A 16,901-nucleotide genomic window follows, 5' to 3' on the forward strand; every position below is an offset into this window, starting at 1 on the left:
TAATAATGCATCAAATCTGTGAATTGATTCAAAGGTGCCAAGTCTGATGCATTAAAACCAATCTGAGGATTTCATTCAGAAGGATAATACCATATTTCTGTTCTGCTAGCCAAGTACTTCAGCTATTCATGATCAAATTTAAATTCCAAACAGCTCTTTGGCACAACACACACACACACATACTCATTTTGCATCCATCTCCTTTGCCTGCTGCAAGAGAACCCAGAGTTAATCCATCTTTAAATATTACACAGAGCAATATTTGTTCATGCTTTGGTAGCTAATGTGTGATACGGGAGAGAGACGGTCCCAGGAGACATATTTTGGCTCTTGGGTCTCAAATGGCGTTGGACTGATGTGTGTTAAAAATGGATCAAGATGGAAGTGAAGGTTTTGATTTCTCTACACTGTTGTTGCCATTGTCCAACGACACACGATCATGGCATGTGCCAGACCTTGTTCAAAGTTACTTCTCCCACCAAAGGTTCACCAAGAATGGCCTAAGGAAGGGAAATTGAATTTGGACAGGAGAATTGGGCTAAATCTGGATGGATCAAGTTTATTTGGGGTCATCCTGTTTGCAAACTTTACAAGTTAAAAGTTGAAACATACAGTTTAATTGAACGGTTCAGGATTATGTTTCAAATCCAGTTTTGATAATCTTGGGGGGGGGGTATATGTATGTACGTGTGTGTATATTTGTTTGTGTGTGAGAGAGATCACTGCGGCTTTGGCGGTGAGTTCTTATAATGGAATGGCTTGCTATTTATAGCAATAGTAATAGACAACTCTCTCTAAGCAGTTTACAGGGTCAGCATATTGCCCCTAACAATCTGGCTCCTCATTTTAACAACCTCAGAAGGACGGAAGGCTGAGTCAGTCTTGAGCCTGGTGAGAATCAAACTGTTGGCAGTGGGCAGAATTAGACTGCAATACTATATTTTAACCACTACACCATCAAACACCATGGTAGTAGAGGAGGTCACTCACAAGATATTCAATGGTGTTTGCTGTCTTCACATAGCTGTCTTCCTGCTGAATATTTCCCTGACCATAATTCTAGATCTTTTTTTTTTAAAAAAAGGCATTTTTTCCCATTTTCAAATGAAAATCCAGTGAAGAGAGAACAGATCAAATTTCTCACAGGGAGGGTGTTCTAAATAGCATGTGCAACAATACTAAAATAGAGATAATGTGAACCCTTTCCTTACAAAAGAAGACCTCTAGCAGGTTTTCCACATATACATATATATACAGGGAGTCCTTGAGTCATAACTACAATTGAGCCCAAAAATGTCTATTGGCCTCATTTTATGGTCTTTCTTTTGCCATGGTGGTAAGTCGTTAACTTTGTAACATGGTTGTTAAGTGAATCTGGTTTCCCCATTCGATTTGCTTGCCAGAAGGTCTCAAAAGTTGATCATGTGACTCCAGGATACTGCAACTGTCATAAATATGAATCGGTTGTCAAACATCTGAATTTTGATCAGAGGAATGCTGCAATGGTCTTAGGTGCAGAAAATGAATCTAGGCATAAATCAATAAGGGTTTATTGAGCTTACCCTCTACAAATGAACTAAACACCAAGCAAGTGGTAGAAGTCAATGGAAAATGTAGCTGGACGAAACTCTTGTGGAGAATGGACACATGATGCTTGACTCTCTGGTCTCTAAAAGGAAAATGTCTAAGATGGGGTTTAATGTAGGGCATAGGAAGCCTTGAAGGACAGGTGAAGAGCGCTACCAACAGTCAGGGAAGGAGAAACACGCGCCTCCTACACCGAGAAAAGGGCTTGAGACGGTTTGGCCACAGACAGACCGGGATTATGGGACGGGCCTACCTAACATCACTTACCTCACCCTATTAAGGAAACAGATTTTAAGACATTAATTACACACACACACACACACACACACACACACATGTGTGTGTGTGTGTGTATGTATCAATCCAACTTTGTTCAGGTATTTTCCCTACATCATTGTAGTTGTGCTTTTAAAGTTGTAGCAACGTTTGGCAGAATCTCATCTGCCATCATCAGGCTTCTGTGGATGGCAGATGAGATTCTGCCAAAAATGTTGCTACAACTTAAAAGCACAACTACAACAACGTGGGAAAAATACCTGAACAAAGCTGAATGCCATACATATAAGTACTTATGAAAACTTAAGAAACAAATATACACATACATACATATACACATACACACACACACACACATATATATAGACACATATACACACACATATATATATATACATAGCTAATCATATATACATATATATACAGGAGTCCTTGAGTCATAACTACAATTGAGCCCAAAAATCTCTATTGCTAAACGAGACCATTACCCTCATTTTTATGGCCTTTGCCATGGTGGTAGTCGTTAAATTCATAACATGGTTGTTAAGTGAATCTGGTTTCCCCATTGGATTTGCTTGGCAGGAGGTCTCAAAGTTGATCATGTGACTCCTGGATACTGCAACTGTCATAAATATGAATCGGTTGTCCAACATCTGAATTTTGATCAGGGAATGCTGCAATGGTCTTAAAGTGTGAAAATGATGATACGTCGCTTTTTCAGGGATGCTGAAACTTTGAAGGGTCACTAGGAGAACTTTCACAAGTCAAGGATTATCCTGTACTTCCACCAGTTTAGTAAGCCAGTATGGTCACCTTTTCATGATGGAGAGAGGATGAAAATTATATGGCTTAGTCTTAGTGAACAAGATAGTTATTTTCTAAAGACAGATTTCAAATCAAGCATTGATGGCTTTCTTAAACGACACAGTCCAGCTCAACTTTTCCTATCACTCTTTTGACACCTTCTAAATGTGCTAAACTACATATATACTATCAGCCCAGCCAGTGTATTAACTTGGATGAGAAGGCTTGGGAGATACAGTGCATTTCATCTCAAGATTGTTATTTGACTAAACTTTAGACTAAAGTTGACTAAACTGTGTGGGTTACATCCGATTATTCCTAAAGAGCACAACATTTCTCAACTTGCTTCATTAGGGCAACACACAAAAGAAAGCAGTTATTACTCCATGGCTACTTAGTATGTGTAAGTTGGGTATGGCAAGGGGTAGAATCCCAAGCATTGACGGGTGGCTGGTTACAGAAAGCTGATATAGCTCAATGGGTTGCTCTTTCAAAAAAGGAATGTTTTCCTTTCCAGGTTGAGTTAAAGAAAGTTATCCAGGAATGATAAAAGACTCCATGGACAGAGAGGATTGAAAAAAACCCTCCATCTCCCCCCAGCCTAAGAAAGTCTCCTCTTCCCTCCTTGTGGAATCTGAAATAAAGGCATCTCCCAGTCTCTGGCAACACTCAGAGTGTTTAGATGAAGGGCTGAGATGGAGACACCTATTGAAATGTGTCTGAAGAAGATTAATAGGACTTGTCAGGGATGGGAAAGCTCTGGCTTTGCGGTAAATTTCTACCAAGAGAAGATGAATTACTGATGAATGCCGAGTTATCAACCCCATCACAATCATTCGACACTAAATCAAATTGAGCGCTTATCTGCAATCAGAAATTCTCCTCCTCTTTTTACTTCTCCCTCCACCTTTTTCAAAAAAGGTAATGTGCATGTTTTGGCTTAAGTCTTTTTTTTTTTAATCAATAAAACCGTGGCATGCAACCATGCTCTCTCTCCCTTAAGCATGAGCGAAAGGGAAGTGCTTTTAAGCTGAGGACAGAATCATTCTTTTCCGTGGCCTGAGAAGCAAAGGGATGGAAGCTAATGAAGAAAAAAAAAAACCCAACAACCTAGAAATAGGAAGGAATTTCCTGACAGTGAGAACACTTAACCAGTGGAATGGCTTCACTTCAGAAGTTGTGGGTACTCCCATCACCGAAGGATTTTAGGAAGCGATTGGACAGTCACTTGTTTGAAATGATGTAGGGTTTCCTGTTTGGGTAGGGGGCTGGGTTAGAAGACCTCTAAGGTCCCTTCCAACTCTGTTATTCTGAAAAAGAATCTCCGGGAGATGATGTGCCATGGGCAAAACCATATTGGTCTCTTAACACGATGATGAAAAACCTCTGTGCGTGTTCCAATGGCCTTTCCTTCCTTTTCAGAGAACTAGCTAAGATGATGTTTTTTTGGGGAAAGAATAAAGATTCACCAAGACCAGCCTTCAGTTTCTAATCCAGATGTATTTCAGCAGACTGTTGGTGGGAATGAAAGCTTACACATTGACTTGCCTATCAGCTCAGTAGATATCAAAAGGTATGTGATTTCTATCTCTGAAGCTAGAAATTTAACTGACATGGCCATTAGTTGTTAATAAGCCTAATCTCTGTTAATTTGTCTAAATATCTTCTTAAAGATACCCAAGCAAGTGACAATTAGCTTGACGAAAGAATCATCTTCTCTGCCCTGTCTCTACCGCCAATTAATTTAATTCTAAGGTCCAGAGCAGGAGCGGGCAAACTGTACTCATGAGGTGCTTTTGACTTCTTTAGATACATCATTGGAATTTTGGAACTCCCTTTGCCTTGCTGAAGGGAATCACAAAATAAATCTGCTGAACAGATGCGACAATCCGATCAGACCTCATCTGAATAAATGGATTCACAACCATTTGTTTCAAAAGGCTATTGAAATCAGCAAGAAGGATTTGAAGGCCCCTGATCTAACTCAGCAAATCAACTCAATCAGTGAAGGTCTGGGGTTCAAATGGGCAATTCCTTCAGATGGTCTTAAAAATAAACCTTCAGATGAAAGCCACTGTATAACACTAGTTATTTGGGATGAGGGTGGGGGAAAGGTCATAAACAAAGTTGATGAAGGAGAATGATCCATGGTGGCATACGTTTAAGAATTAGGAGTTAATGTTTCATAATATTAACTTCTGAAATTTTGTGGAATTTCAGGTTTATTAGTTCAAATTTTAACATGAAGAAGAGAGAAAAAGAGTGTTTAGATGTTGGAAACTTCTATTCAAGCACCTTCTCAACTACTTTCCATTAACTGAGAAGAGGAGACTGGCCACAAGTCACCCAGATGACATCGGAGCTAAAGGAGGACTTAGAATCTGAGTCTTCTTTTGCCTAGTTTGATATCTTCACCATAACGCATGCTGGATCTCCAGTATGACATTCTTTGGATGTCTATAGGCTACAATAGTCATCTCCAAACTTTCAAACTTCCCAAGTGTATATCTAGGAGGCATCAGACTGGTCAAACCTGGTCAAAACTCTGGTCGCTTGAAGCATATGAAGCTCCGAGTCTCAGATTCGGACTCTCAGTTAGTGTAGGAAAAGGGTTGTGGACTACAAGTTTCAATAGGGAAATATGGAATATTTTGTAGCAAAGGAATCACATCACATATCTAGTAAGGCAGGTTCTTCAGGTTATGTTAAAGTGTTTCTTTTTTATTTACCTGTGCTTCGCTTTATTTTACTGCTTATATTACAATTTTCATTTGTTTCCCATCTCAACATGGCATGTTTTCAGCATTTATGGTTAAAGGGACCCTGAAGGCTACAGAATGTGAGTTTAGAAACGACACGCTGTCCTGTGACTGCAGATTTCCAGGGCTTGTTTTAGAACCATGGCCAGTCCATAGCTTAACTAGATAAATTGAATGGCATACTTGAATTGAGACCAGTTTCTTATGCCCACAAAGTTATTCTTCAGATATCCTGGTGTTTTTCAGATGTTTGGATTAGATACAGTCCTTCCCCATTGTTTGCTATGGCCGTAAGTTAAAATCTACAGCATCTGGAGGACACCAGGTGGCCTACCCTTGACTGGTTCTAAACTTTCTTTAAAATGCTAAATTGGTGAATGTATTCATATTGAATCAAGATGTGGGGATCCAATGTTCAAAACAAACAACTAAGTGCTTCAGGGACCAGGTCTAGCAAACACACTGAAAATTGGCTAGTATTTCTCTAGACATCTGGCTGGTTTAATGCACCTAATAGCTTGACATTTGGCCCTGAATTTCTTCAGCTAAACGTATCCATCTGTACCTGGTTTGTTTTTCTTTGTTTATGGACGGTCCTTCCAAACTATACCACATATTAGGACCTAGAATCAGAAGTCCTTCCTCACTGGTTTTGTGTGATGGAATGAACTCACGGATACGTTTTTGGGTCCCCTTAAAAGGGAGCCGTAAATCATTTTATTTATTTAAAAAAAATTATAGGCTGCCCATCTTTTCCTCAAAGAATTGTCTCTTGATAGGGCCAAGGATTACATCTGGAAGAGGAATAACAATGCTTCACTCAGAATGCTGTCTTCCAAACTATAGCAAGAATCCAGTTCAGAAGCACAACCTCAGAGAACTGTGAATCACGAGACACAATCCATAAACTCCATTTGGCTAGCATAATGCATCAATCTGCATTTATCACAACCTTGACTAGATTTATATGCTCTAATGGCACCTCAATAAGAAAAAGCTGGGATCTTATTTGTCCTTTCCTGTCCCAAGGAATCCCCCCCATGGGCTTTGCCTGGTTTTAATCAGAGTCTGAAGGTAGGGGACGAAAAGTGCATTATTAAAGAATCAAAATAATTTCAGAAGCAATCAATGGATCAATGATTGATTTCGTGTGTAAATCAGCCATAATTCAAAACAGATTTCTTCAAACGAGGACTTCTGAGATACAAAGCTAGGCAGCTGTGTAGAAACACCAGTTGAAAATGTCAGAACAATATGATTAACTCAGAATAGTAGTGGAATAATGGAATAATATTTTCTTCTTTCACCTCCACACACCAACAAGACTTCACAGCAGAATTCACTGGCATGAAATCATGTTTTATCATTTAGTATGTGAGGAAAGCCATTAAAGATAAATCATGGTTGAGTAAAAGTAGGCCTTAGTATTTATGCAAACTCAACCATTGTATATGTTTTGGGGTATCTCAGATTCAATTTATAGAACAAGACTCAATATCTCTAAAATCTGCTATTTTACAGGCCAGCATTCATTTACTTTCTGTGTACTTCCTCATTCTCCAGATGCAACTTCACTTCTCCAGATATCATTGGACTATTTATTCTTAGCATCATAAATCAGCTCAGCTCTGGATCATAGTCTTTGCAGTCCAAAAAAGAACCTGGGATTCTTTGATGTGAAAAAGATTCAAAGTCTGTCACCTGGTTTGCAAGGTTAAATATTCCTCCGGGTTGTCTCCAGGTATAAGGACAAATTTTTTATTGTTCTTGGTGAGTTCATCAAAGACATCAGGATGGAAATAGGAAATGTGACAATCCAGGCTGTAGAATTTTAAACAGTGATGTCACACAAAATCCCACCGGTAATAATTCTGCCAGAACTGAAGAAACTTCTTGGATGAGAAGCAAAACCTTATCAAAACAACAACAACAACACAAGAAAGTCCAGTTGCCTTTTGGAAAAAAAACATCAATAGCCATGACCTGGATCTCCATAGACAATTCTATCACAACTGAGAATAAGATAAGTCCAAGATAATACTACCAAGAATGATTAAAAAGAAATTCTCCAGAATTCTGAGAAGATGACTGAAAAACAGAATCTGTTTTTTTCAAGAAAAGAACACTCATAAAATTATAAGGCAGATTTTGGTAAACATTGATTGATTCATGTGGGTCAATCACTTCTGCCTTAGCCCTGAATATACAGTATAAATGCATTGACAAGTATTTCCTTCAATATACAGTGCAAGTTTCCATTCTGACATTAAAGTAGGACATCTGAAATCCTACTCAGGCTCACATTTCTAAGTAGGAAATTAAAATCTTGACTTTACGATCTTTCCCCCAATTTGGAGACCTGAGCTGTGCAGCTTCTGGTTGCTTGAAGAATTATAACCATCTTCAGCCAAAGTACACTAGATTGTGTTCAAATTTCCATTAACAAGGGTAGCGAAGAAGTGATGGTGGACTTCACTTCAAAATCAAGATCCTGAGACTTTAAAAGGGTTTATTTATTTAGTAAATGTCTTTATTTATGGAAATATATAGGGTCTTTTTTGAACCAGGCCCAAACAACTATTGATAGATGAATAACTTAGCTCAGACCACAGTTTCAAACATGTACAAACCTCTGAAAAAGCTATGACATAAGGAACTACAATCATACATATTGCCAACCCCTGTTACTACAATTAAAGATAGCAAAGCATATGAAGACATAACTGGGGACCTATATTGCTTAAGATCTTCTAAATCAAGACCAATGCTTTATTCATTTATTCCATTTCTGTCATGCCTCTCTTCCAGGAGCTCAACATGGTATGTGTTGTATTCCTTTTCTCTACTTTTATGCTGAGAATAATAAACTTGTGAGCAAAGCTGGGTTGAAAGCTAGTGAGATGCCTCCAGACATTCAGCGGGCTTCCCTGGTGAGGGGATTGTATCCCCAACTCTCACGGGTAGAAGCCATGCGTCTACCTTGAAGCAGCTTATATATGAAATGAATGCTGCATTCACATTATGCACATTGCTTATAATATAAGTCAGGGGTAGGATTCTACCAGTTTGCACCTATTCGCTGGAACCAGTTGTTAACATTCTAAGCAGTTTGGAGAACCGGTTGTTAGAAGAAATTACTGGCCTAATCCTGTAAGGAAGGCAGGAAGGAAACATTCTGGTGTTGCTTACAGAAACTGCCTCTCCATTAATCCTTATTACATTCTTGGCAGGATTCAAAGTATGTCACATAGTCTGCAAGGTTAGATATTCCTATGGGTTGTCTCCAGGTATAAGGAGACATTTTTTAAAAATGTTCTTGGTGAGTTCATCAAGGTGAGACTATCAGGATGGAATTAGGAAATGTGAAAATCCAGGCTGAAGAATTTTGGATGGTGATGTCACATAAAATCCCACCCAAACAATACATTGTTGTTATAGAATGAATTACTCTGTTTCTCCAACTTTCCTCTTGTCTTCTGAAAGTTGGTTGAAAAAAATGCACAATCTATGTACAAATAGGTTTTTTTTAACCCCAGTTTTGTCTAGGGATCGGCCAATCCTGTCTTTTATCATTTATTTAATTTATCATTTAGCAATTCACATTTTTAAGACACCATCTTTAAATTGCCACATATGCACCCTTAAACAATATTTAATAGGCCTTAGCAAGAGGCCCTGAGCTAAAGCAGTATATAATCAAACATGCATGCGTGCATACAAACGCACACTTATGCAAAACATGCAGGGAAAAAAAATTGTGTATTTTTTGATCTGTTTCGCCCATTCACAGATGAGTTGCCAACAAGAATCAAAGATTTTTTTCAGAGCTTAACAAATGATGGGAGCTCACCAGAACAAGTTTTTCTTTGTTATGGAGGATATAAGCATTATTTGCTATATATATGTATATGCATTCTAAATTAGAGTTGTGAAAGCAAAGCTTCATCTTTAATTCATCACTCTCAGCTGAAAGAAATCAGCCATGTCTTGCACACAGCCCTTCCTATGGTGCTGACTTCATCAAGTATGGTCTGAAATTAATTAGCCTCCTTCATTCCAACTGGAGGTTAAAAAAAAAAGAGAAAGAGAGAGAGAAAGAAGACAACAATGAAGAAAAGAACTGTGTGCTTAAAGATGACCACGGGAAAACTTCACATGATATATGAACGAATCCAGAGGTATTTCATGAGAAGAGTCCTCCACTCCTCAGCTCTCAGTAGATTACCTTATACCACCAGGTGTGAAATTTTGGACCTGGATAACTTAGAACTATGCTGCCTATGATCTGACCTAAGCTTAGTAGACAAACTTGTCCGCTACAATGTCCTACCTATCAATGACTGCTTCAACTTCAGCCACAATAACACACGGACAAACAACGGATACAAACTCAAAGTAAACCGCTCCAAACTCAATTGCAGAAAATACTACTTCAGCCACAGAGTGGTCAATGCCTGGAACTCACTACCTGACTTTGTTGTTACATCCTCAAACCCACAAAACTTTAACCTTAAACTGTCTACCGTTGACCTCACCCCATTCCCAAGAGGTCTGTATTTTCATTTAATTAACCAGGTATCCTAATTGAATTCCAATCATTTAGTTACCAATGACAACTTAAACAGCAATTCATGATTGACAAAAGAAATGCTACCAGAAGGGTGTCAAAGAATACCTAGAAAAAAAACCATTCCAATGACTATGTATTTTGAGGGCAAGAACCAACTTGTACAAATATTAGCCAGGAAGCACAGTTCTTTTATTCAGTTAGAGGCACTTTTTTTTTTTTTTTGTAGTCTTGTGGGTCTGGAAAAGTTTGCTTGCCAGATGAGGCGAACAGCTAATTAATGCCCTGAATTGGGAAGAGGTGTTTTGTTTTGGTTTTTTTTTTTAAAAAACTTGTCCAATCTGCAACCATCATGACTTTTCAACATGGAACAGACCAGAGGTGGTATTCAGCAGGTTCTGACCAGTTCTGGAGAACCGGTAGCAGAAATTTTGAGCAATTCGGAGAACCGGCAAATCCCACCTCTGATTGGCCCCACCCCCATCTATTCTCTGCCTCCCATTGAGTCCCAGCTGATCAGCTGGGTCTCCTTTGGTTGCCCTGCACAGGAGAACAGAGCTGGAAAGCAGATTAGTGGGATGGGGAGGGAATGGGATTTTGCAGTGTCCTTCCACTGCCACGTCCACCAAGCCACACCCACCAAGCCATGTCCACAGAACCGGTAGTAAAAAAATTTGAATCCCACCACTGGAATGGACAATCTAATCCTAATCTCACTCTTGCTTCTAGATTTAAAACACAAAAAGTAAAGCCATGTCTTTAATAATATGGCTCCAGCATGAAGGATTTGACTCGACATCAGGTATATCCCTTTTGTGATGACCCAGGGTGTGGATACAAAGCAAACAGTCACAAAAACTTGGTGAAGCCCCTTTTATTCCTTCACTTTGCTTCCAAGCTCCAAATATCCTTGACGGAAGACAAAAAAACCCCACACAAGCAGTTACAAGAAGGAGGGAAAAAAAACAAGAACACAAACCAGGCAAGATAAGAGCTGAAGGACGTCCACAGATATCAGAACACATACTGGGAAGGACGCTAAACTCAGAGAGGAACCATAAACTAGAGATATTTCCATGCTTTGTTTCCAGCACTCACCTGCACGCATGTCCGTCCTCTTATTCAGTTGTCACAGCTGCATCCCATGAAGAGGATCAAGGACCTCTCCTCCCAAGTAGACCACATCTCTCCCTTATCTTCTCCTCCCTACGTGCCCTAGGATGGAGAGGGGATGGGCCTGGGTCCTCCTCTGACTGCTCAGCCGGCCTCTGCCCTTCCCCAGCCTCCTCCACAACCTCTGGAGCCACACTTCCACTCCCTGTCGGCTGTTCCTCCTCTCCCTCGGAGTCAGTCTCCACCAGGGGCATGACACCTTTCATAACTTTTGGTTTTATTGTTTTTGTTTTGCACCTTGGATTGGATAGCCACCTGTCTAAAATGATGTAGTGTAGGGGTGTCAAACTCATGGCCCGGGGCCCAGATGTCTCATGTGCTGGCCCCAGTGAAGGGGGAAAAAAAGTGAAGGGGGAAAAAAAGTCCCAATAAATCACGTGATGCTGCCATGACGATACAAGTTTGACACCCCGGTATAGGGTCTCCTGCTTGAGCAGGGGGGGTGGACTAGAATAGGGGTATCAAACTCGCCACGACAAGTTGTCATCATGTGATGTATCACAACTTTTTCCCCCTTTGCTAAAATGAGGGTGGGCGTGGCCAGCACGTAATGCATTCGGCCCGTGGGTCACAAGTTTGACACCCCTGGGCTAGAAGATTTCCAAGGTCCCTTCCAACTCTATCCTAATTGATTGACCCTATATCATTTCAGACAAGTGGCTATCCAATGTCTTCTTAAACACTTCCAGTGATGGAGCACCCACAACTTCTGATGGCAAGCCGATCCATTGATTACTTGTTCTCATGGTTAGGAAATTTCTCTTTAGTTCTAGGTTTCTCCTCTTTGATTGATTTCCATTCCTTGCTTCTTGTCCTGCCCTCCAGTCAGGGGTGGGATTCAATCTTTTAAAAAACCAGTTCTGTGGGCGTGGATTAGTTGGTGGGCATAGCTTGGTGGTCATGTTATTGGCTGGGCATGGCCAACTCAATATCACTCACATCGAGGCACGCATCTCCTCGCCTGGCCTCTCATGACTGTGGGGATGCTGCAACAGTCGTAAGTGTGAAAAATGGTCATAGGTCACTTTTTTCAGTGCCATTGTAACTTTGAATGGTCACTCCACACAAGCAAAGTGCCAGCAAAGGAGGGGAACAAAACCTCCAGAGAAGTTCCAAAGACAGGAAGTCCAGTCCTGCCAAGAATGTAATAAGGGTTAATGGAGAGGCCGTTTCTGTAAGCAACACCAGAATGTTTCCTTCCTGCCTTCCTTACAGGATTAGGCCAGTAATTTCTTCTAACAACCGGTTCTCCAAACTGCTTAGAATGTTAACAACTGGTTCTAGCAAATAGGTGCAAACCGATAGAATCCCACCCCTGCTTCCAATGCTTTGGAGAATAGGTTGACCCCTCTCTTCTCTGTGAATGAAAGCACCCTACATGAAAGCATCTTTTAATATGGCTTCAAGGCAATTGCATTCCAGTGAGAACACACAGAGACACACAACTGAGAAAAAGAACACAATCAGATCATGAGTTTACTGACTGTCCCTCTGCTTAATGAGCTGTGTGTTGAGCCTGAAATCGACATATATGTAGCCATTTTACTTAGCACTATATTATAATCATATATTCCTTTTCTGGAAGTCTTTGCTTATTTCTTTTTGAATGGGGTTCATCCCTTGGAGACCTGACATGTAGCCCTATACTATATATTATAATAAAATAAACACCTGCCAGCTACATCTAGAAGCGATCTATGGCCTTTCTTTCCTTTCCCACCCTTCTCTCTTTCTTTTTAAGGAAGACAAATCCATAATTGCAGGTGCTTATCTGTAACATCTGTCTGTGAAGGAATATGTTAGAAATGGCTGCTGGGATGTAAACATTGTCGCTCTAGGACACTTAAGGGCCTCAACATTTTCTTGATAATTAAGAAAACAAACAAACAGGGACAAATTCCTCTGTGTTCCCTTCCCTGAAATATTTAGCCTTCAAGCAACCCTCTTGAGGAGAGATATCTGCTCAACATACAAGCCTTTGGAGGCCACCTAGGTATGGAATTATAATCGCCAAAGGTTCTCCGACAGCTTTCAAGGGAAAAACTTGGTGGCCATACCAGGATTTATTCATGGGTTTATCTTTTTGTGTGGGATTGCATCAGAGGTGGTGTTCAGCAGGTTCTGACTAGTTCTGGAGAACCGGTAGCAGAAATTTTGAGTAGTTCGGAGAACCAGCAAATGCCACCTTTGACTGGCTCCTCCCCCATCTATTCTCTGCCTCCCATTGAGTCCCAGCTGATTGGCTGCGTCTTCTTTGGTTGCCCTGTACAGGAGAATGAAGCTGGAAAGCAGGTTAGTGGGGTGGGAAGGGAATGGGGATTTTGCAGTAACCTTCCCTTGCCACACTCAGCAAGCCATGACATGTCCACCATGTCACGCCCACAGAACCAGTAATAAAAAAATTTGAATCTCACCACTGGATTGGAGATCCTGTTTGATGGGCTTTGTTGTACGTGGGTAGGTGTGTATTTATTAAATTTATATAGTTGTGGATCTCATCGGAAGTGATTTTGGGGAGCATACAACAATTATTATTTAATCATTAATTAATTATTAAGATAGATCGATGACATCGGCAAGTATTGCGGGCCTAACTGGCAAAAGAAAGTTGAAGTCTGTGTTGGTTGGAAACATGCAGAAGAGGCCTTAATCTTGCAGTGGATAGAAAGAAGCTAGAATAATGATGATGATGACAGTGATGACAATGACGGTGATGATAACAATTATTGTAGCATGTGACTGTGGCCAAACATAGAAAGAAGGGAAAGGAGAAGAAAATGAGTTTATTTCCTTTCATAAAGCGAGAACTGAGGAGAAATTTCCTGACAGTGAGAACAAGTAATCAATCGAATGACTTACCTCCAGAAGTTGTGGATGCTCCATATTGGAGGTTTTCAAGAAGACAATTCCTCCAGAAATTATGGGTGCTCCACCACTGGAGGTCTCCTGCTTGAGTAGGGGGCTTGGATAAGAAGACCTCCAAAGTCCTTTCCTACCCTGCTATTCTATGTTCTATATCTATTCCAAGATTCTAGGCCACACAAGGCTAAAGGAGAAGGGGACAATAGAAGAAGAGATGGTTGGATTGTGTCATCAACACAGTGGACAGGAGTTTGGGCCGATCAGACAGACAACAGAGGACCGGGAGTTTGGCACGCTATGGTCCATTGGTTCACAAAGAATCGAACATGACTTAGCGACTGAACAAGATGGTTTGTATTCAGATCTCTCTCTGTTTCATCCCCATCAGTGGTGGTATGCTACCGGTTTGGACCGGTTCAGCTGAACTGGTAGTAAAAAAAGTCTCTGAGGATCAACTGAGATGATTAAGAAGAGAAAAGTGCAGGGTTGGCCCTTCCACCCACCCCCTGTGCTTTTCTCTTCTTTATCCTCTCAGCTGATTGGCGCTGCAGGTCTCAGCTGGTGTGGAGAAAGCTGCGCGCGTGCATTAGGCATGCATGCATTAGGTGTGTCCATGTGCATTAGATGCATGCACAATCACCAAACTGATAGCGGAACAGGTAGGATCCCACTGCTGATCCCCATCCCTGTTCCAGGAGCCCTGTGTGGCGCAGTAGTTAGAATGCAACATTGCAAGCTAACTCTGCCTATACCCAGGAGTTCAATCCTGATGGGCTCAAGATTGACTCAGCCTCCCATCCTTCCGAGGTACGTAAAGTGAGGACCCAGATTGCTGGGAGCAATATGCTGACCTTGTAAACTAGTGGCCCTCAACCTTTTTTGTGCCACAGCCCGGTACTGGCATCACAAAATGATCCGCGGCCTGGTACCAGCATCAGCATGCATGACAAGGCAAGGCGAGCCGAGTGACCAGACAGACAGCCGTCCCCACCACCTTCAACTCCTCCTTTGTACCTTTTTTGTGCTTTTTTGTGCTTTCTTAATCTCCTCCGCCATCAGGACGGCTCTTCATTTGAAGCCCCCCCCCTTCGATGAAACTAAGGCGCGAGAATTCCTTCAGGACCCAAACGCCGCTTTCCAACCGGAAAAGCTCACCCGGAAGCACTTTCTCATCGAAACAAGATGGCGGCACCCAGCAAACCGGCAGCCCGGTAGAAAATGATCCACGGACCGGTACCAGTCTGGGGCCCGGTGGTTGGGGACCCCTGTTGTAAACCTCTCAGAGAGTGCTGTAAAGTACTAGGGAGCGATATATCATTCTAAGTGCTAAGTGCTGTTGCAATCCTTCTGTGTGAGGTGCCTAAGCCAGTGTATCCAAAGAAGAACAAAACTGAGGTCAAACTATTTCACTGAGCCTTCAAAATCTTGGGAGGGGGCATGAGCTTTGAGCAAGTATTCTTATAAAGACATATTTCCCTTGGAGGCTTATGGTTTGATTACACAATAAAATCCCACTGAAGATTAGCAATGGTAATGCTAGTCTGACTTACTTTTATTTTTAAATGTTTTATTGCACGAAGCTAGTGGCCAAACAAAGGAAAGGAAATATGGGGGGGAGGCTAACACTGGGAAATGGAAATCCATTTGAAAGAGAGCCGCAGAAAGAGGGGGGGAAAAAAAGAGAGAGTGAAATCTACATTTTAATGAACATATTTTCAAGCCATTTCAAATAAGAGTCCATGAGAAATAATTACAAAAGTTTGGGGAAAAAAGAGCATTAGCTTTGATAGCTTTCTCCTCTGTAAAGCAATTAAAACAGACCATTTTTCAAATACTAAGCAGAAAATTACTAATGGACAGACTAAAAAAAAAAGCTTTCATTTCAATCTCATGTCCTTTATTCTTCTAAAAAAAAGGGAAAGAAGAAAAAGGTGGTTTTTAGATAGATTACAGCATAAAGGAATCACTCGCTGGATGTCATAAAAACTATGTCTGGGTAGAATGACAAAGATTAACAGCAAGATTTAAATCATGTAGTAGTCCAGTTAATAGCAATGTCTAATTAAGGAGTGCATTATCAGTAATGTTGATTTGATAGAGAGAACTTCAAGTTTAGAATATTTCAATGTTTCATTGTTCTCCCACGAACAATTCATATGTATGTTCGTGGATAGGTATAAAAAGAATCCAAGTTACTAACCAAGTCTTGAGAGTTATCTGTTTGAATAAACTTTGCATCCGATCCCAATGGACTAAGGAATATGAAAATTAATGGGGTTAAAACCAACTGAAGTATACTTGTCAACTTACAATCTCAGAAATCTTCAGTCATTTCTAAACACGTGCAAATGTGTACACTCTGGCTGGATGTATACACCAGCTGGGTTCAAACATTTTGATAAATCATAGGTGGCTGAAGAAACCATAGTAAACTGCTTCACAAGCAATTTTCTATTGCCCATGGTGGCAACTCAGTCATTGCTGATGCTGTCTATTTTCAAAAAAACAACACAACACCAACATTAGGGGTAGGGTTAGCAGTCAAATGAACTTTTGCTTAGCACATGGAAATAATTTATCCTTCTGCTTTAATTTAAAAAATAGCAAAATGAAACTCTGAGTACCAATAGAGTTACACTTTTTGCCGTGTGAGATCAGATCCGTAATCAGTGGCCAAATTGATTACCGTATTTACCGGACTATAGAGTGCATCGGAATAAAGGCCGCACCCACTAAATTTTAAAAGAAAAAAAATATTTTTACATATATTAGCCGCACCAGACTATAAGCCGCAGATATATACGTTGTGAAATAAGATATTTACACAGAAAGAGAAGAATGCTCTTTGCATGTGGCCAGGTTTTGTGAATGAT

The 16,901-nt window shown here is 40.6% G+C and overlaps 1 pseudogene across 1 annotated transcript in view; it reads left to right on the top strand.

Moving 5' to 3' along the window:
• Positions 1–4,117, top strand: part of LOC113442057 (uncharacterized) — a 36,535-nt pseudogene extending 32,418 nt beyond the window's left edge. Inside the window, exons 4-6 of the transcript XR_015745144.1 lie at positions 2,585–2,666; positions 3,197–3,588; positions 4,090–4,117. The product of XR_015745144.1 is annotated as an uncharacterized LOC113442057 (transcript). The remainder of the gene's footprint in view (positions 1–2,584; positions 2,667–3,196; positions 3,589–4,089) is intronic.
• The last annotated feature ends 12,784 nt before the right edge of the window (positions 4,118–16,901 follow it).

Source organism: Pseudonaja textilis, chromosome 13 (genome assembly GCF_049901715.1).
Source record: "Pseudonaja textilis isolate UNSWEBS1 chromosome 13, rPseTex1.2, whole genome shotgun sequence".
Classification (NCBI taxonomy): Eukaryota; Metazoa; Chordata; class Lepidosauria; order Squamata; family Elapidae; genus Pseudonaja; species Pseudonaja textilis.